This window comes from Microtus ochrogaster, unplaced genomic scaffold (genome assembly GCF_000317375.1).
Source record: "Microtus ochrogaster isolate Prairie Vole_2 unplaced genomic scaffold, MicOch1.0 UNK23, whole genome shotgun sequence".
Lineage (NCBI taxonomy): Eukaryota > Metazoa > Chordata > Mammalia > Rodentia > Cricetidae > Microtus > Microtus ochrogaster.
This window is the reverse complement of record NW_004949121.1, coordinates 5,365,341-5,386,969: the sequence shown is the minus strand read 5'-3', so window position 1 is coordinate 5,386,969 and position 21,629 is coordinate 5,365,341. Positions and strand designations below refer to the sequence as shown.

Genomic DNA, 21,629 nt, shown 5'->3' with positions numbered 1-21,629 from the left:
ATACATAGGAAGCGATCTCCTGTGCCCATCTGTTGCAGGGTACTTCCCACTTTCTCTTCTATCAGGTTCAGTGTGTTCGGACTGATATTGAGGTCTTTAATCCATTTGGACTTTGAGATATCATCTTACACCTGTCAGAATGGTTAAAATCAAGAACATCAATGATAGCCTTTGCTGGAGGAGGAAGGGAACACTCATCCACTGCTGGTGGAAATGCAATCTTGTGCAAACACTTTGGAAATCAGTGTTTCGGTTTCTCAGGAAATTCGGGATCAACCTACCCCTGGACCCAGCAATACCACTCCTGGGAATATACCCAAGAGATGCCCTATCTTGGTAACCTTTTAAGTTACAGGTTTAACATAGGTAGACAATGTAGAAACACTGAGCCCGGTATATGGCACTCAGTGAACACGAATCCCTTCTTTTCTCTCTGCCAGAAGCAATTATGTTCAAGTGATACTTAAAAAGCCAACCTCTTCACAGTGCTTAGCACGTCCATTATCTCAATTCATCTTTCCAGCAATCCGTGAATTGTTACTGTCCCCTCTATTCATCCCCACTGAAGCTCGGAGGTATCAGTCATGTCCTTGGGGACACAAGGCTGAGAGGAAAATGGAAGACCTGATGCAGGGCTGCTGACCTTTAATTGCATATAATTATGACTGCGTGCTGCTGCTGAATGACATAAGAGGGTCCAGTTAATCTTTATTTTCAGTGCTATTTGAGCACTAGGTGTGGGATGAGAATGTAGGAAACTGTAAATGTGAAATATCAATCCTTTAAAAAAATCTGCTATTATTCCAGGATAAGTTACTTTGTTTAAGACACAAGGTAATAATGCATACTATTTATGTAATAAACCAAGATTGACATAGTAGGGAGACCCTGTATTCTCTTAGGCGAGGTGAAACATATTTAGAAATAGACTATCTTCCATAAAGGACAGGCCCTGCATGAAGAGTGAGTAACCAGACAATGCTCTGGGCATATAGGAAAGAGGGCTGCCCTAAAGGTGAGAACTGAGCAATGTTTTAAATGGATGGGTTATCTTTCTCTCTTCCTCTGTGATATATATATATATATATATATATATATATATATATACACACACACACATAACCACACATGTATGCACATATATCACACATATATATCATACGCACCACACACGTGTGTGTCTATCTATCTATCTATCTATCTATCTATCTATCTATCTATCTATCTATCTATCTATCTATCTATCTATCTATCTATCATCTCTATATATCTACCTACCTCTCTCTCTATCTAATATATCTATATCATCTATCTATCTATCTATCTATCTATCTATCTATCTATCTATCTATCTATCTATCTATCTATATTAGGTTCCTGTGTACATATATGTATGCTTGTGCATAAGCCAGAGGCAAACATTAAGTGTTTTCCTTGATGGCTGTTTACCTTACTTTGTGAGATAGCCTATCTCACCAAGCCTGAAATTCCCAAATTCCTAGACAGGCTGGCCTGTGAGCCAGAAAGTTCCTTTTATCTCTGTTTGCCTAGCTGTGGGATTAGAAACATCCCCAGATGCTCTTGGCTTTGCACATGGATGTGAGCATCCTAACTCAGATGCTCATGTGTGTCCAACACTCCTGGATGGGTAATCTTTAGAATGAGCTTTGATATTTGAGTTGAGCAAGAAGGTTGATAGTGGTAGAGAAACTAGAATAACAGTGGCAAGAAACTTCAATTTGGGTACAGAGAAAAAGAGCTGGAAAGTTCTTCTTCCCAACTTCACGGTGAATAAAAAGCTGGACAGACAACAAACTGACAATTCATGCAGCCACCATAGGTGTGCTAAGATTCAGGTGCAAGTATCACAAAAGACAGGCCTTAGTGTTATCTTAGCTGAATGGCCCCTGCCCTCCACCACCCACAAAGGGCTACAATGGAATTTTGAATGTTCTCTCCACAGAGAAACAATAAATGTATAAAGATGGATGAGCGGGTTCACTTGTTTGTATCATTACACCTTGTGCACTTGTATCAAAGTATCATACTGCATCAGGTACCATCTGTAGTGATGAGGGCAGCGGGCCGTGTTCCTGCCGCCCGGCTCCTGGCCACCTGGCTAGCTTATGCCCCGAAATAATTACACAGAAACTGTAGTCATTTAAACACTGCCTAGCCCATTAGCTCTAGCCTCTTACTAGTTATCTCTCACATCTTGATTATCCCATTTCTAATAATCTGTGTATCACCACAAGGTGGTGGCTTACTGGGAAAGATTCTAGTCTACATCCATCTCCGGTCGAAGAATCATGGTGACTGCCTCACTTCCCTTCTTCCCAGCATTCTGTTCTGTCTACTCTACCTACCTATGCTCTGACCTATCAGGTCCAGCAGTTTCTTTATCAATTAACCAATGAAAGCAACAGATAGACAGATGACCCTCCTCCATCAACCATCTTTAGGCGTACCCACACTCAGTGACCACCAGTAAGCGGGAGAAGGATAGGGAAGAAGCATGAGTTTTGCTCCTGGACTTGGGAGTTTTGACCCTAACTTCAGCACTTTGTTGACTCTGTGTCCTTGTGTTCATGGCTTTCTCCCCATCCCAGGGGGTTGGTGCCTCCATCAGGGTTAAGAGATGAGAGTTTTTGAAACTAAGCCCTGTGGTAGTGTCTGGCAGTCAGTGACACTAAATGCAGTTAACTTACCACTTTGTGGACTGGAGAATATGGTAGCTCACACAGAGAACCGAGAAGCATTCCCTGTGGGCATGCGGGGTTGTTAGTCTGATCCACCAGCACTCAGTGTGGTCTGTCAGCACCCTGCACGGCAGCCGCTTCATCTACATGGTGCTAGGCTGCCTCTCTCCTCCATGGTCTTTCTTTTTATAGCTCATGACATATTTGGCAATTAAGCTTCTGAAAAAATATGAATTTTTAAGTGAGTTGGTATTGCTTATTTGGGGTTTATGCTGAAAAGCTTCCAGATAAGGGTAAACTTTATTTGGCAGTGTTCGTTTCTATAAATGGAAGCCACAGTGAACACTATTTCCCGCCAGTCAGCACCCAGGATTCAATCCACTGGATCCCATCATGGCAATTCTCTCGCGCACTTTACTACCAAGCTGCTTAAAATGCCTTCCGTGTCCTCTTTTTCTGCTTCTTCCTTGCCCCATCTCCTTGAAGGAGAGAAGAATCCATGGCTGTTATGAAACTGGTAAACATTTTTGGGTAAAAATATGAGTTTTCAGACTTACACACTCCATCTTTTTATCATTCCCTGGAGCAGAGCTCGGCTGTGTTGCTGGATGACAGTTTGGTTTCCCTTGTCTTGGCAAGACTTCATATGGCGGCTACCGGCTGACCTTTATAGGCATATAAGAGCCAAGTGTGCTGCTACCTGTTCATACTGAAAATGCACATTAAGAGGGAAAGGGCTATAGAAAAACTGTCTCCAAACTTCTTAGATCCTGGCAGAGGTCTGAAGGAAGCAGAGCCACACAGCCAACTTCCCTGGAAAAGGAGCAGAGTGTCTTAAGTCTTCTATTTTTTTCTGAGACAAAGATTCCTCCTGATAACAATGGAATAAGGGAGGAAGCTATGAAACAGACAACCCAGAAAGCATCTGACAGCAACCCAGTTGGTTCTCCAGTATTAATAAAACAGAACAAACTCTCACAGTGAGTTCAGAATTACTTCTCAAACTGGCAAACAGTGCTGGGAAGGAGTAATTATAGGCCTCCTACCCGATTTAACACATTCTGTGAGAAATGTTAAGTGAAGCATCTCCCACCCTCTAAACATGCGTTCTCTTCTGGCATAATTTTTTTTCCTGCAGAAAAGCACAGAGAAAGACATCGGGTACTCATATTCCCCTCTCTGGAGTTAATATGTGTTAGTGTGTGCCCTTTCTGCTCTGGATTGTTCTAAAAATGAAAAAAATAACATATCTTGGATACCTGGACCCCTCTCTCCTTCTCCCTCCTCTGAAGAATGAATCCTCGGTGGCAGGCTTGGCAAGCTTCCTGTCCCAAGTATATTATCGTTAAGCTGACCTATGTCTTTTATGGGACCCATCCTTCTTGCAGACGATCTCACCGCCTGATGATATGTGCCATAAAACAGGCCCGAAGACAGGTGCAGCAGCCTGCTGAATGGACTCTCCATGGGTAATTATTTCCTGATACATAGATTGTAAACCCTGCCTGCTCTCCATATATAGTCAAGCTGTGTTAATTTCTAATTATGTGTTTTATAGAATGACAGAGACAATTATATTAATTTATTGCCTTTCTTGAGGTTTAAACTATTTCAAATCAGAAGTCACAGATCATTTCCAGGGACGTGGATTAAGCTAGTTAATTAGGGTATTTCGCTGAAGTATTCCTTAAGGAGGAGGAATCAATGCTATGGGGAACACATAGCTTGTCTCCTTGTGGGCTGGGATGTGAGAATCGAAGGAACTGGTGTTTGAGTCAACTGTGGACCTAACCAAGCTCCGAGCATACGTTTGTCCTGGTTGCTGGCCTGAGTGAGTATTCTCACTGGTCTTTCAAAAATGGAAGGCCTTCACTCTGAACTATTTCAGGTATCCCATAGCCTCTACAGACTGACACGTGAGCTAAACATTCCACATACACAGGAACCTGAAGAGTCCTCCATGACCAAGCCCTCTAGCCCTTCAGGAAGACTGAGCTATTGAGGTCCAATGCTCTCTTACTGAGAGTGCTGAGTCTCTTGGAGAAGTGCTGCTTTGAGTACCCAGTCCCCTCCTTTGTTGCCTGCCCTGGCCTTCCTCCTGCTTCATAACTTCAGCAGGTGCAAGGGCACTTGAATGTCCCTTGCTGCAGGATACACATACATGTGCACCACACACACACATACATACATACACACACACACACACACACACCCCTGCAAAGAACTTGACAGACAATATTGAATAAGCCTAGTACTGGGATAGTAATAAACAAGAGTCAAGACGATGATCACTTTAGTGCAGGGTGGGAAATATTTTTTGTTTGTTTTGTTTTTTTTCAGAGTTTCTTCTTGTACACTTGGCTGTCCTAGAACTGGCTCTATTGACCAGGCTGGCCTTGAACTCAGAAATCCACCTGCCTCTGCCTGCTGAGTGATGGGATTAAAGGTGTGTGCCTCGCCACCTGGCTTAGGTTGGGGACTCTTAGAAAGGGATGGTAAGGAACTTTCTGAGATGTACTTTGACCCAGGAGATTCTGGTGTTCCATACTAGGGACAAAGAACATGAAGCTGGGTACGTAGGGAGGTATGGGAGAATACACGAGGGTATAGGAGAGGTGAAAGAAGATGATTAAATATACTGTCTGAAAAAATTTACAAATAAATAAATGTAATCTAAGTAATTAAATACACAAAGCCAAGTGTGGTGGCACACACTACACAAAGGCACAGGTTCTCTTTCCCTTTCAAAACAAAACAAAACCCAAGACAAAAGATAAAGCCACCAAACCATAGCAACAACAAAAACACTGATTTCTCCAACAGAGGAATGCTGGCTTTATCAACCACACTGCAGGCCTCATGCTCAGGAGTAGTTGACACACAAAAACGAACTCCATGTTTCTGGGGAGGAGGGGTGGTGGTTATAGTTTATTGCTTTGTGTTTGTTTCTTTTTAATGGGCTCTGGAGATGGAACTCAGAGCCCCACACCTTCAAGTGAGTGTTCTACTGACTGAGCCCTCTCCCCAACTCCTGTCTAAGTTTTAGTTTTTCCTCTTCTTACCAGAGCGGGAACCTGTTGAAAACACGCCCTTGCTTCCCGTATGGACTCCTGGCTCTGAGGATGGTGCTTAGCATGATAGGTATAGTTATATGCCACAGCATGTTCTGTGGGTGAATGACAGGCTGTGTGTAGGACGATGTCCTTATAGAATTCTGTCCTTAGTGATGATGTTGCTGTCTTAGCTTGTCCAAGAACAAGCTATGATGTTTCTACAAAAATGAAATCACCCTGTAAGGAATTTCTGGAATGCATCCCTGGATAAGGGACCTATGATTGAAGAAGTAAATATTTGTTACAAGAGAATGATTAACAGCATCAAGATTTTTTAATTGACACTGGGCTGAAGGTTAAGCCCTCTTCCAGAGATTTAAAGATGGAGCCAACGTCTCTCCTTAAAAATGTACGTACTTGTCTGCAAACCCTTCACTGGAACACAAGATGGTATCTCCTTGAATCCAGCCCTCACTCTGTTGTTGTTGTTGTTGTTGTTGTTGTTTTAACTTGCTACCAGTGTCTCAAAAACATTGAAAATAGGACACAGCAGATGGTTTAGTCAGTGACGTGTTTGAGGTGCAGGCGTGAGGCTTGGGTTTTGGGCCCTAAAACCCATGTGAAGAGCTGGGCTTAATGGCATGTGCCCATAGTCCTAGCACTGGGGAGTGGATACAACAAGGTCTCTGGGGATTCCTGAGCAGTCAGCCTACCCAAACTGGTGATCCCTAGGTTCAGTGAGAGACCTTGTCACAAAACATAAGGTACAGAGTGCCTTGAAAGAAAACATTCTGCATTGACCTTTGGTCTTCACCACAAATACACACACATACATATGTGTACACATATATGAAAACCCACATACACCTTAGAGAAAAGAATGATAGCAAAAATATAGACAGTCATAAATGCAACACAGTACCTCCCCCCAACACAGGCTTTTCTTGAATTTGTAATCCTCCTGCCTCAGATTCCTAAGTGCTGGAATTATGACATGCAAAGAGCATGCATTGTTAGCTTTAAATATATTCTCATATTTCTGTTTGTTCTTTTCTGTGAAATAAAGATTACCAGGCATAGATGAAGAAATAAACCCAGAGCAGATATATAACATGTCTTTGTCAGCTTATGTGGTATGCGATGGGATTAGATATAACCCCTTTGTTTGGGACATCATGAGAATGGAAGGCATCTTGCCTGCCCCTCTGCTCAGTGCTACTGCTGTGCTCATTCTCTCTGGGACAGAATTTTAGTTTGCTTCATGATCTAGGAAGTTAAAAGGCTTGGTACTGGCATCTACCCGGCTTCTGATGAGGGCCACAGCTGGATTATAATTTTGTGAAGGGCAAAGGGGTCACAAACGAGCTGAGGAGTTGAACTCATAAGAACATGCTTTTTAATTTTTAATAAATATTATTTATTTATTTGTTGCTTGCTTGATTGATTATGAATATGTGGTAAGTGCCATGATACTTGGATAGAGGTCAGAACACAACATTTGGGAATCAGTTGTTCCCTCTACCTCAAGGATTCCAGGGACTGACCTCAGATAGATGGTTTTGAGGGCAAGCACCTTCACTAGCTGAGCTACGTGGCCATCTTGCAATCTGCTCTTTTAATAGCAGAACCCTTCCCAAGAGAACTAACTAACTCTCATGAGGAAAACATGAATCTTTTTATGACAGCAAAGCCACATGTCCCAGGCATCCCTCAACACTATCGTATTGAGGACAAATCACAAAAAGAAGTGCTTTTTTAAAAAACAAAACAAAACAGGTTTTATTGGACAAGTTAACAAAAGGTTTAGTAAAAAAGGCCAAAGCCCATGTCATCATCAGATTGCTCAGATTCTTCCTCCTTTGCTTCTACCTCCTTCTCCTCACTAGGGCAGTGGCGGAAGAGGGGGCAGGACCTCCTACAGGTGCGATTCCAGCTGCTGGAGCAGGCCCACCAGCCTGTATATTGCAGATGAGGTTCCCAATGTTGACACAAGGCCAGGGCCTTTGCAAACAAGCCAGTCCAGAACGGTTCAACACTGACACCAGCTGCTCTGATGAGGGCATTGATCCTGTCCTCATGACCCTCACCTTGTCCTCATGCAGGACGAGGGAGGAGTAGATGCAGAGGAGCTCATATGCATGTACCTTGCTTGGAGCAAACCACTGCATCGTTCAACTGTTAAGATCTAAAATTAAGGGCTGGGATAATATTAGTTCTGTGGCAATACACTTGCCTAGCATGGGTGAACCTCTAGGCTCCGTCTCCAGTACCAAACTAAACCAAACAAAATGCCATAAAAGTAAAAGAGAGGACTGTGTAGTCACTAGTGTTAGCTTGACTTCGAAGCCAAAGTGGCCTGCTTTCTTCCTCCTCATCTCCCCTCTCTGCTTATCTTATCTCTCCACAGTAACAGAGCTCTGGGAGCTCTGTTAGTTTTCTTTTTTGTTGGCTGTGGTTAAAATACCCTGACAAAAGCATCACAGGGGAGTCATGGTTCAGTTCACTGAGGTAAAGTCTTTTCACTATGAACTTCTACACAATAAAAGCTATATTTTATACTTCTGATGCACAATAACACATACTGGTACATTCTGATTTTAAGAGTAAACATTCTGATTATAGGAGGGAAAATTTGGGATAAAACAATCATACCAGTGCAAAACCAAACTCTGGCAGGGTAAACACCAAATCCTGTGTCTCCAGGCAGAGCATCTGGGAATGTCCTCTGTGCTGCAAACAGCAGGGATAGCCATATTCCTCCAGCTCGGTCATCAATAGCACCCACAGTTTCTCTTTTGAGGCCAGGTTGGCTTTATTCCTCAACTCAAGTTTTCTTTGATGGATGCTCATGGTTCTGACATCTCCAATATTCTGGGGCCTCCTCTGCAGCTTAGACCCCACCTTCATCCCTCTCAGGGTCTCTTTGTAGAGACTTCAGCCCTATCACTGAGTGTCTGTCCTCAGTTGTTCTTCATGACCCCTTCAATCTGAGAACCTTCATTCCTTCAAAACCAGTGCTACATGGATGACTTGGAGACTGAGATGTAGCTGCCCCACCACAGCTGTATCAGCTTTTGTGTTTTGATCCTGAGGACACACAGGCCAACTGTGGAAGTGTAACACAGGCCCCTTTACAATGGTGTTGACCTGTCCATGAATTAAAATTGCTTCTTCAGCATCAGCTTGAAAACCATTCTGCCTTACAGTTTCTTCTGTCAAACAGATCAGTTCACTTTGATCTTTAAATTTACCTTCACATAGCATCTCAGAATATGGCCAGGATGAGGCCAGATTCTTGGCTGACACATTCCACTAATGGCTCCTACCCAAGTTCCTGATGGAGTCCTTGTTCTTCTTTGAAGCATTGTGAGTCAGGCTGTCCTTCCTTCTCTCAGCATTACTGTCTTCAGACTCCCATTAGACCGTCCCATTACATCCTCCTTCCTGTAGCTCAAAGATTTGCTAGCTCAATGAACCCAACCCTTCCAGATTCCTTTAACAAAACAGCCCCAAAGCCTTAGGTTCTCAGGACAGTCTCACCCCATTTCTGGTGCCGCAATCTATATTAGGGTTCTTAGAGGAATAAAACTGATAGGATTAATAGTCATTAAATTAGATTGCTTACATAATACAGTCTAACAAAAGCTGTCTTGCACTGGAAAGGCCAAGAATCCAGTAATTGCTTACTCTGCAAGGCTGGGTGCCTTAGCAGCCACGATCCAGTGTTTTTAATCTATACTGGAAACCAGAAGAAGCTGGGATCTGGTATCAGCAAAGGAATGCAACAGCAACAGAGTAGAAGAAATTCTCATCAAGTGAGAAAGGCAAGGAGGCAAAAAGCACATTTTCCTTCTATCTCCTTTTATCAGAGATGCTGCTGGAAGTTGCCACCCACGATTAAAGTGGGTCTTCCCACTTCCAATGATTTCATTAAGAAAACCCCTCACAGGAGTGCCCGCCTGTTTGCCTTTTAGTTAATTCCAGATTGAGTCCAGTTTAGCTATCGCAGGATCTGTGTCATTTACATCTTGCATGGTTTGAAGATAATTTTGAGATCTCTAAAATCATGTTGGTTGAGTTTATCTTGTTCTCCCCTGTTGGTTCTGTTTGTAGAGGACCCTGAGAGGTCTCTAAGTGTTGTCTGAGGTGGTCTCATTTGTACTCATAGTAGTAGTACTAGTATTAACAGGGCCTTCTTTTAGATGTAGAGTGGCTTTATGATCATTGCAGAGCCCCGCTCCCGACAAACACTGAATGATCCCATTCTGTGAGTGTGTGTGTATGTATATGTTGCATATGTGTTCATGCGGGGATTTGGGCATGTGTGGAGGGTGTGCGTGTTTGTGTATCACCTGTTTCTTGCGAGTATATGGACCTATGTGAAAGCCAGAGTTTGAAAGCAAGTATCTCCACTTACTGCTTTCATGTTATATTTTGAAACTAGGTTGTCACTAAACCTGATGAGCATTAGTTTGATTAAGCTCGCTGACAGTGAACTCAAGGGATCCTCCTGTTTCTACTCCCCCTACTGTACCTGGGTTTTGGGAGAGTGCTAGGGATTTGAATTCATGCTTGTTCAGTAGACCTTTAAGTTGCTGAGCCATGTCCATGGTTACTTATCTGCCTTTGATCATTGCCCAAAGTTCAAATTACTCCCACCTCTGATACATCCATTAGAAACACACCTTCTTCTACTTCTGACCTATTTAACATGCAGGCCATTATTTTACACTGTGCAACGTTAAAGGTAATGATGGGCACACAGGTGACCTGTTGTGGCTTTATTGAGTCCCTGAGTTCACAGAGTTATTCATTTGGATTAAATTTGCTACTCTTAATTCTATAGTTGTTGTAGGACGACTGCTTGTTTGTTCCCGTCTGCTCAGCCCCAAAATAACCACACAGAAACTGTATTAATTAAATAACTGCTTGGCCCACTAGCTCTAGCTTCTTATTGAATAACTCTTACATCTTAATTTAACCCATTTCTATTAACCTGTGTATCGCCATGTGGCTGTGGCTTACTGGCAAGGTTTCGGCATGTCTGTTCTGGTGGTGGCTCCATGGCGTCTCTTGACTCCGCTTTCTTTCTCCCAGAATTAGGTTTAGTTTCCTCCTTCTAATTCTACTCTGCTAAGCCACTGGCCAAAACAGATTTATTCATTAACCAATAAAAGAAGCACATAGACAGAAGGACTTCCCACACCATATAGTGTTTTTAGATATAGAACCACTCGATCTGTCAACCAAATAAGAATTTCCTGGACTCAGCACCAATGTTTTCATTGATATTGTTATTCTGAAATCCTATTCAATCTTTTGAGGTTTTCTCTTAAGGTGCCCTCTGGTTTCCTGGTGGGAAACATCAGTGACCTGCTATTGAAAGGTCCCGTTGGTACTGATAAGATTTCTCCTGCCTCCTCCTTCCTGTTTTTCCATACATCGTTGGGGCTGCAAGTTTGCCTTTTGTGGATATTTTTAGCCTATAGACTGTGCTTGTGTTGAGAGGAAGGGGAACTTAGTCACACAGTGCTTTTGCTGGGGCTGCATACTCTGGGGGAGACCTCAGCCTCAGTGTGGCCTGCTGCCTACTGCTGACACTGGCGACTGCTGTTTACCCATCCCAGTTAAAATGACTTCTCCAAGGCTAAACTGAGGAGCTTCTGGGTGTTTTGTGGACTCCAGGCAGGAAAAAACACTACTTTAAAGCTGATTCAGTGCCTTCCAGCTTCTGATTTTAGCACCTGCATCTCCCAGCTCCGTGGCTGCCTGCACTGCAGGGCCTCAACTGCTCCCTGAGGATTCATTTGTCAACACTGCCGCTTTCCTCTTAGGAAGTAACACTTCCTTGGAGGATGTAGAGGAATTTATGCTTCGACAACAGCAGTATGCACTAAGCCAAGATTTTGTCCTATTCTGCAGGGCGACAGTTCTTAGCCCTCTGGCAGAATCTCTTTAGAGCATGAGACAGCATTCTCCTTAATTTTAATGAGGTAATCGTTAAATGGAGAAGGGTCGATGAGTTCATAGACGAAAATAAGGCCTACAAAGAACTCCCCAGCTGTCATTCGTGCATGCCATCATTTATCTGTGAGTGTCCTGTAGGATTAGTGGAGAGCAAACCATTTTTATTTGAAGAAAAAAAACCCCGCACAATTTCCATGTCTGAGTCTATTTGCAGCAGCACTCTCAAACTCATGTTTCCAGACTCATGCTGAGCGCAGATGCTGGGGCTCAGCTCAAAGGAGTCTCTGACCATTTAGGACTTGGTAGGAAATGAATTGTCGGTCAGCATTGGGCAGTGTCAACAAAGTGGTATCAAGATTAGATTGTGTGTGTGTGTGGTCCCTGTGTGTGTGTGTGTGTGTGTGCATGTGTGTGCGTGTGTGTGTATGTGTGTGTTAGTAGCAGTAGTAGTAGCTTGTATAGTGCTTATTAGTCTTTGTGTTTTTTACATTATTGACATATAGTGCCTATAAGTAAGGTCCCATGCCCTCCAGATTGAAAGCCCAGTGTTATTTTCCTCCTCCTCTTTCCTTTTCATTTTTATTTCTTTCTCTCTTCCTTTCTTTCTTTTTTTCGTTTTTTTTTTTTTTGAGACGTGTTTTTCAGTATAGCCCTTGCTGTCCTGGAACTCATGTTTTTAGACCAGGCTGGCCCAAAATTCAGAAATCCACCTGCCTCTGCCTCCCAGACTGCTGGGATTAAAGGAGTGTGCCACCATGCCTGGCTTCATTCTCAATGGTTCTCGGTAAAGGTAATTTTATTTCAGGAACTTTTTTCCTTTCAAAAATATAAATGTCCTGTCCCTCAAAGGGCGAGCAGACATCATCATAACAACAACCACTGGCCTAAGGCCTTTGGCCACAGCCACTCCTCACTGCAGCAAAACTACCTTCGGGTTTCAAGAAACTTCACCTGCTTTGCTTAATTCAACACTTTGTGTTTACGTTGTGTGCTCGTGCACATGTAACCACATGTGGAAGCGGGACATGTGCATGGCAACTTTGGGGAGTCAGTTCTTTCTTGCCACTGTGTGAGGCCTGGGGATCAAGTGGAGGCCATGAACTCCGAAGCAGACACCTGCACTTGAACCGTCTGGAGAGGCAGAGGAGGAGGTGCTTTATGGACAGGAAAGAGTGGCACACTGAGCTTATATTCCCAGAAGAGCATCATGGTAACAGAGCATCAGGACTTGCTACCCTCAAGTTCTGTCAGAGTAGACTGCGAACCTGCTATCAGTCTGAGTGAAATATCACAGCTCGGAAGTAGAAAGGTTCATTTCTAAGTTCAGATTGCTATCAGTGATTTATCATAGAGAAAAAAGGATTTAATCTTCTTTTGCCTCATTTACTATTTTAAAATAAATTATATCTACCACAGCTTTTCATTAATGTGATAAAATGCCTTTAGCATTCACCAGGTTAGTAGAGAGTTCATGGCATACTATATAGTCACACTGTCCAGTGATCATTACCACCAAGTCTCTAGAAGGCTCTGTCCTGCAAAGCTGAGACTCTGTTCCCATTCAGCAATAATTCCCTCTTTCCCACCCTCAGCTCCCGGCAACCACCATTCTACTTGGTCTCTTGGTGAGTGTTCATGGTGCCTTGTGTAAGTGGGATCTCCCGGCATTTACTTTTTATTAACTATTTTATTTCGTTCATCATAACGTATCATCATTGTAGCATGTCTCAGAATATCTTTCCTTGGTAAGGGTAAATAATATGTTGTGTGTGTCCACGCTACTTTTTGTCCTTTATTAATAGAGACCTGGCTTGTTTCCACCTTTTGGCATTGTGAGCAGCACTACAATGAACATGGGTGTTAAACATTTTCTCTAAGAGCCTGCTTTCGGCACATGTGGGTGGGACAGCTGGACTCATGGTGGTTTATATGCTCTGTTCTGGTTGCATGTTAAATGTTTCTCTTCATAGTGGACAGTGAGTCCAGGCATACCACTGCTGTGGGCCCTCTACTTGTCCCCTCCATGTCCTCATGCTGCCACGAAGTTTGTGTCACATGACATACATAAAGATTCCTAGAAAGAATGGCTGAAGGAACACGAAATTAGGTGGATGAATGACTACTGGAAGAATTCCATAATGGTTTAAAGCAGTGGCCAATAGACTACAAACCAGACTCATCTATCACCTGCTGGGGGAGGCTGTCAGCTAAGGGTGCTTTTTAAGGTGAGCTATTAAAATTTGACAACTTTGAACCCCAGCTAACTGAGACGTTGTCCACCTCCAAAGACCATTCTTCATCTGTCCTATAGTATAAAATATTTCACCCTCAATTGTGGTTACTATTTCTTGCATTTCACCAACAACATATTTTATGAAATGGTTTGCTCTTTTCATCTGTAAGTACATATAAAATAGCCTGGATTGTGTCACTTGGTCCATAAGCTCTGCTCATAGTAAACACTGAGCAAATGATGCAATTTTCCTCTTCCAGACCAGTTCTTCTGTTCCTAAACTGAGTTTCTTAGAAAGAATAGTCTGTTGGATTAAGTTAGGGTACTGACTTAAAACCAGGACACTCAGTGTCTTTTTTTACTAAAAATACATGGGCTATTTGTAAGATCAATTGTGTGAACTGTAATTTGGGTTGGGGACATGCTTATTTCCTGTTGTGAGTCTCCAGATTCTCTATGACAGTGATTTGGGCCACAAGATGACTAAATCTCTGATATTTTTGGGGGGAAAGAAAACTCAACATTTGCTTGTGGCAGTGATTTGGTCACATTAAAAATAAAGCCTGGGTCTACACACTTGTTTTTCCTACCGGTCTTGTATTTTTAAGATCTTGAAAATTTTAGGTTCAGACTGTTTTCCTGTTCACTTTTTATTTTATTAAGAAACTATAAATGAAGCATAAGAATGCCATCATTTTTTTGTCATTGCTAATGGCTTTATGACAGGATGAAGTCTTTTGCAGTATAATGCGTTTGTGGTGCCTCAAACGTTGGCAGAAAAATCATTTAGAAATATTACTGAAATTTCTCTAGCAAAAGAAAAAGTGTTTGACTCCACATATTTTTAAAATGTGAAATATGGTGCATTATATTGTGTGAAATCGCAGTAAGTTTTGGAGGCAATCCCACATCTCCTACATTTCTGTCTTGACATTGTAATTCACAATCTCTACCCTGAACTGCAATGCAGCTTTTAAAATACCAGGAGTCTAAAAGTTAGTTGTTTTACTTTATCATACTCCTGACATATCCTAAGTTAAACCTCCATTTCTCGGTTTATTGTGGAATCAGTGTGCTACTTGTTTGCTTGTTTGTTTGTTTATCGTATTTATGTTTTTGTGCGAGCTGGTGCACCTGTATATAGGTGCCCATGGAGCCATAGATAATGCTGATTGTCCTTCTTTGGGTGCCATCCATCTTGGTTTTTGAGACAGGGTCTCTTATTAGTCTGGAACTCTCCAGGTAGGCTAAGGTGACTGGCCAGCAAGTCCTAGTGACTTCATTCAATCTAACCTCCTTACTTTATAAGGAGAGAAACTGAAGCCAGGAGGGAGGAGTTAGTGCAAACTGGAAAAAGGAACCAGAATGATTTCTGCTCTGTTTTCCCCTTGTTGGTTTTCAGTTAAAGGAAAACAAAGGCACTGCAAGTAACACAGACTCTGGCACTGCTGCCTTCCCATTCCGGACCCATGAATAGAAGAAATAACAGAAATCAAACTCAAAGTCAGTGATTCCAATTACTGCTTGTTGTGTGCAAGCTTGCAATTAAATGAAGAGTTTTGGGAAACTGATCATATCTTTAAAATGTTCTGTAGTTCACACTGTTTGTACCGAGAGAGCTTGGGGGGACTTCTACATCAGCACAGATAGTATTGAAATAATAGAATTTCTCAGCATACAAACATAAGTGACCAAAGGAACAGCAGGCTTTAGGTAAGCAGCCCATGTCGACCCCAGGGTACCTTTGTGGCATCTTGGGCCGCTTTGTAATTCTTTTGCAGACCTGGTAATTTTGTGTGCTCTTGTTCATGCCCAGGCGTCCTAGAACAAACTCTTGGCTCACTTGGGTACTTGTATGGTGGATATTTTGGAAAGTGACCTTCAAATCTGTAGCTAGCCCTTTTCTGTCTTTTATTTTTGATTTTTACTAATGTGCTTTTTCTTAAGATACCCACCAGAGTTTCTGTAAGGAAAGACTGGGAATGGAAGAATTCTAAAGCCCCGTGAAGTTGTTCATCACTTGTTTCAGTTCACTTAGCATCCGTAGGGGCCATGATGTCCACAAGTCTGTCAGCTCCCGTGAGCACTAGCTGGGGATTTCCAGAAGCCTCAGTGCAGAAGGATGCACATATGAATATACTGCTATGTGCTTAGGAGCGTCTTTGCCCTTGCATGTTGGCTCCAATCCCAAGTCAGTAGTACCAGAGTCTTCATTATGGGCTGTTTCTTTATTTTCTTTAACTTTTAAAACATTAATTAAGAGTCAAATGTTCTAAGATTGGTCGTTAAGGATAATTCAGTGATTTCTTTGGAAATGCAAGTCATGGCATGGGGTCAATCTGCCTACAAAACAAGAAGTCATTATCCCGTCCTTACTGCACCCATGTGGGCAACTGCCCAAAACATAGTCATTTTCTAGAACACTGTGTCCTGACTCTCGTTTCTGCATCTGTTGTGTCGGAAATAGAGAGTTGTGAAAATATCAGGTGGGTTTAGAGCCAGTAACTTAGGGATTTTAACTTTTCTCCCACTTGATTTGTGTAGACAATGGCATATACCAAGTTGAAGGTGAAGTGGATGGCAGATACCTCAGGGACCGGAAGAATGGTGTGTACGTGGTCAGGGCTTGAGCTGGTAGTGGAGCATCGTTGCAGGGTCCAGTATGTTAACTGAAGATGGAGATGTGAGCAGTGGCTCTGTGGAGGAGAAGACGTTAAGGAAAAGCCTTCAGCGGAGAGCCTGGTCAGCTGGGAAGGTATTAGACAGGCCATGGTCAAGACCGAAGACATGAGAGGAGGCTGATGAGTCACAGCCTGCGGAATCAAGCGAGCACTTTAAGACAAGAACTTAGATATGAAGCTCTTTGGAAGACGTGAAAGGACAAATAGGAGAAGATGAGGTCATTCAGAGATTAGCAACTGCAACTCCCAATACCACAAAGGATGGTGGAACAAAGGAGGGATGTTGATGTAACTGGAGAACAAGAACAGGATCTGGGCTGCAGCTCCCAGAAGTACCTGGAACCACAGATAGAAGATGTCTGATAAAAATAGAGTCACAAAAATCCAAAGCCATGTATCTTAGTGTCTTTGTGCTTCGGTGACTTATAAAGGGCATGATTTAGTTGATTGTCTCTGGTGTCCAGAAAATCCAAAGTCAGGGAGCTAACTAGTATGCCATGATGAAAAATCAGAGGGTGTGAAAGAGAGGGCAGGAACTAAACAGACTCCTGTGGTAATGGCATGAATTCATTTGTGAGGGCACTGAACGGATCACCTCTTAGCAATATCCTGCCCTCAGTAAATGTACCATGGACGAAGTTACGCATGCCTAGACTTGACATTCCAACCTTAGCACCACCACTGTGAGTCATCTACAGCAGAGAAGGGGGCAGGGTGTTCAGCTTCTTCCTACCTCTCTTCTTCTAGTCTTCCGATGAATATGGCTGGAGCTAGTTACAGTTGAGTGTGGGAGAGATAGTTTTTAGATCAAGGGCAGGGATGGGTCAAAGAGTGAGTGGGCAGGCACACGGCTAGTGTCTAAGCATGGGGTAGCAGGAGGACTAAACCCTCTTGGCCAGGGTACTGATGGGAGGCAGTGTCATTATAGAACCTCCTGGTGTTAAGACCAAGTATGTGACATCCATTGGGTTTTTCAAGGCATAGGCTTGGGTCCTAGTCATACAGAGGTCTGTGTTAGGTGACTGCTTATTCTCAGAATAAGAAGATGAGCCAGAATTTTAGGATTCCATGGCTTCTTTTTGGAATCCAGGTATTCTTGTTAACACTCTCTTGTCAGAGCTGACCCCTCAATCCATTATAAGTGACTGAACTTTTCTAGATGTGCAATAGAAAATTCTATTATGATAAATGTAAAATAAAACTCTCTTTCTGAAAAGCTCATTTTAATGTTTCAATGTCCTGAATGACTACAAAAGTAACACTTTTCTGAGTTAGTCATATGAGCCCTAAACTATGAGTTAGGGCATCTCCTGGTCCTTGCCCCCGTTCCAGATGGCCTAGATAAAACAATTTCTGCTTGACTCACCCCCATTATTGTGATGGCTGCCCTCACCACTGTGTCACATACAGCACACGGAAGGAGAACACTGTGCCGTCTGCACCGTTGAGAGGAAATGATGCAAGTTGTCTGTAACAACGCTAACAAGGCTTCCAGCTACTCAACAGCCCTCAAGCTTTCTGTGACTCACCAGAGGGCCTGCTAAAATGCAGATGGCTCGGATACCCAACTCCTTGCCTCCATCTATGATTAAGCATGTCTCAGTGGGCCTAGACATTTGTGCTTCCTACTGGTTCCCAGATGACATTGTCAGTAAGGGATGTACGCAGAGAGTCTATATACTCTAGTACCTTGGCTAGTCACTCTGTCCCAGGCAAACATTCTTATTTCCATCTTGCCACAGCTGAGGCTTCCAGACATCACGTCACCAGTTCATAGCCATAGGGCTAGGGAGCAGTAGTGGAAGGCCGTTATTGAGGGCTGGTCTTGCTCTCAGTCATCTGGGTTTGATTGTCAGGCCTGGACCACCGTCAGGGCCTGCTGTGCTGCGGGACTGGGCAGCCACCACCCTCTGGGCCTCCTGTGGAATTAGTAGCTTTGTCTTAGCCCTAAGTCATTACCTTATAAGAAATGAGACTAGGCTACATATTTTAAGGAATTTGGCATTTGGTATTGTCCATATAGTGGGCATTGACTTTTGGTGCAAATGTTCCTGCTAGCTGATGCCGACTGGGCTAACAGAGACTGCGAGATGGAAAAGTCACCTGCAGTCAGAGAATTTATGTGTGGCTGGCTGAGCTGTCTGGGGCCTTCTCAAGGCTGGGTTGGACATCTAGGACTACCTGATACGTACAGTGTAGGGTTTGCCTTCACAGTCAGTCTGTATGCTCCTGCTCAGAGTGCCTATTGTATCTGGTTTCGTAATAAGCCAATGGGATGATTAGTAAGTCAGTTGTTGACTTTGAGGGCTACTGTAGTTCAAACCAATGATCTTGACAGAGGAGGGAACATCTGTTCATCTTCCATCTCAGGTCTTTTTCTTGTGAACTCTACCCAATTTCCCACATTGCTCTTTGAGCAAAAAATGATCTTAACTTGGCAGATAAAAAGGGCAGCTCTCCAAAGCTTGCTGCCTCCTTCTGCATGGGTTTCAGTCACATATTAATTATTGATCCAGAGTGTCTTTATTGTTCCATCTGCAAACTGCAAATGTGAATTCCAGTCATGTATTTTTAAACACCTCTATTGTGATCAAGCAAATTTGAGTATCACATGTAGTTTATTGCAAGTGAGTTTTGTTTACAGAACAAGAATCTGCTTAATATATGGTTTCTAGATTTCCAGTTTTGCTAAATGTAGCCAAATTCTGAGTTAGGAGAAACATGAGCTGCTTTACTATTTAATAGTTCCATATATCATATTTCCAGAAACTTCTGTTGTGTTTGCTTTGTAGAGAGAGAGAATTAAGATGGAAAGTAGAAAAATGTATGTTCTGGGACCTGGAGCAAATTATAGGAATCAATAAGTTTATAATGATACAGATAAATCATAGATGACCTTACCTGGATGATAGTGTGTGTGTGTGTGTATGTGTGTGTGTGTGTATGTGTGTGTTTGTGTATGTGTGTATGTGTGTGTTTGTGTATGTGTGTATGTGTGTGTGTATGTGTGTGTTTGTGTGTGTGTATGTGTGTGTATGTGTGTGTGTGTGTGTGTGTGTGTAGGTGGAGGGCAGAGGAGTGTACAGGAGCCCACCTGCCCCTTCCACTGTGATTCTAGGAATAGAGCTTATGTCATCAGGCTTGGTGTTAAATGCATTTACTTACTGAACCTTTTCTTCAACTCCACCTTCTGTTTTGAGACAAAGTCTTTCACCGCCCCCGAAGCTTGTCATTTCTGCTAGACTGGCTGGTCAACAAACCCTGGGAATCTGCCTGACACAGTCGCCCAACTCAGCCAGTTGTACACCTCCATGCACGGCTCTTATGTGGGTCTGGGTATCTGAGATCAGTTTCTCATGCACAAGCAGCGAGCATCTTACTTAAGGAGCTGCCTCCTGTCTTCCTGAATAATAACATTTAAAAGCAGCCTTACATGGTTATAAATTCAATTAGCATTGCCTTCTGAAAAACAAAATTGTAAGTTTACATGTTCTGAAAACAAGTTCCCAAAATCTTCACATAGTAATTGCCTAATCAATAGTAGGAACTTTTTTTAGAAATAACTACTTGCAACTTTAGCTGCAAGGTACCATTTCATGATTCTCTTAAGTTTGTAACTGCATTTTTCCAATCAAGGGTAATATATAGTATTACATTTATTATATTGGCTTTGTTAAAAAAAATTTCAAGAAGAGATGGTGATAAAAACTGTAAATCCAGCCGGGCGATGGTGGCGCACGCCTTTAATCCCAGCACTTGGGAGGCAGAGGCAGGTGGATCTCTGTGAGTTTGAGACCAGCCTGGTCTACAGAGCTAGTTCCAGGACAGGCTCCAAAGCCACAGAGAAACCCTGTCTCGAAAAACCAAAAAAAAAAAAAAAAAAAAAAAAAAAAAAAAAAAAAAAAAAAAAACCCAAAAAACAAAAAAACAAAACCTTTAAATCCAGGACTGTGGTAGCACATGGGAGTGAGGTGGTCAGGTTATTGAGTAGGGAAGGGGACAGCAGAGGCTGAGGCAGGGGGATGCCGAGTGAGGCCCTTCCTTTACAAATCCCCAAGCAAGTGCGGCAAAACGATTTGGAAGCAATGGCGCTGCCAAGTGAGCTAGTATACTGAGCTGGCTCCCTGGGATCTGTGTGGGGAACGAAGGAGAGGGCCTATTCCTGCCGACTTCCACATTCACACCATCACACACACACACGCACACACACACACACACACACACACACACACACACACACACACACACGTGTACAAAACAATCCCAGAACCCACCACCCACAGAAAACCCCTAACCCACACTGTTGTTTTGTCAGAACAACAGTATGCTTTCCTTTGACCATCAGTGACTTGTGAGTCAGAAGCCTCTCATCTAGAGAGAAAGAAAGGCAGTCTCTCCGGGGCAGGGCGCTGTGTCATTTGATTTTTTCCTTTTTTACAAAATTGCCTGAGCAGGAACAAGGAAACAAAATAATACAAAGGTTCAAGAACTGGACGGCTGATATCAGGTCAACCAGCCCTCCTTACATGATAAAATCTGCCCGTTTGAGGGTTGATCTGTCATCTTGCCTGGGTTCTGGCAAGGTCAAAAACCAAATTAGTTTGAATTTAGTGACGTGGAACTTTAGCAGCTTAAATGTCTCTATTTTAGTGTGGCCTGCTGGGGCCTTCCTAAAGAGATCTGTCTAACTCAGTGTCCCTCCCTAAGTCCCATTCAACTGTTTAGTGTGTAGAAAAGTCATGTAACAACCCAGAGGTAAGTAGACTCTAGCTGTCTGCAGAGCTTCTATGGTGCATTGCCAAGCTCTCCCAAACAATGGCTTGACAGCAAGCCAGGTACTGAGCTCAGAACAGGTGACTGGGACACAGCTTGGCTTGGAAGGTTTGGGTTCTTGGCATAGTACGCTGGAAAGTTCAGAGGGGTGCTAGAGAGAAGACTTCATTTCTATGATGGCCACTCATGTGACTGTCTGGTCAGCACCATATCCAGACTAGAA

The 21,629-nt window shown here is 42.9% G+C and overlaps 1 protein-coding gene and 1 pseudogene across 2 annotated transcripts in view; one reads left to right on the top strand and one right to left on the bottom strand.

The window, feature by feature from the left end:
• Csgalnact1 (chondroitin sulfate N-acetylgalactosaminyltransferase 1) overlaps window positions 1–21,629 on the top strand; it is a 339,276-nt gene that overhangs the window by 43,050 nt on the left and 274,597 nt on the right. The gene's annotated exons all lie outside the window — the stretch shown is intronic.
• LOC101983314 lies at window positions 7,556–7,920 on the bottom strand (annotated as a pseudogene).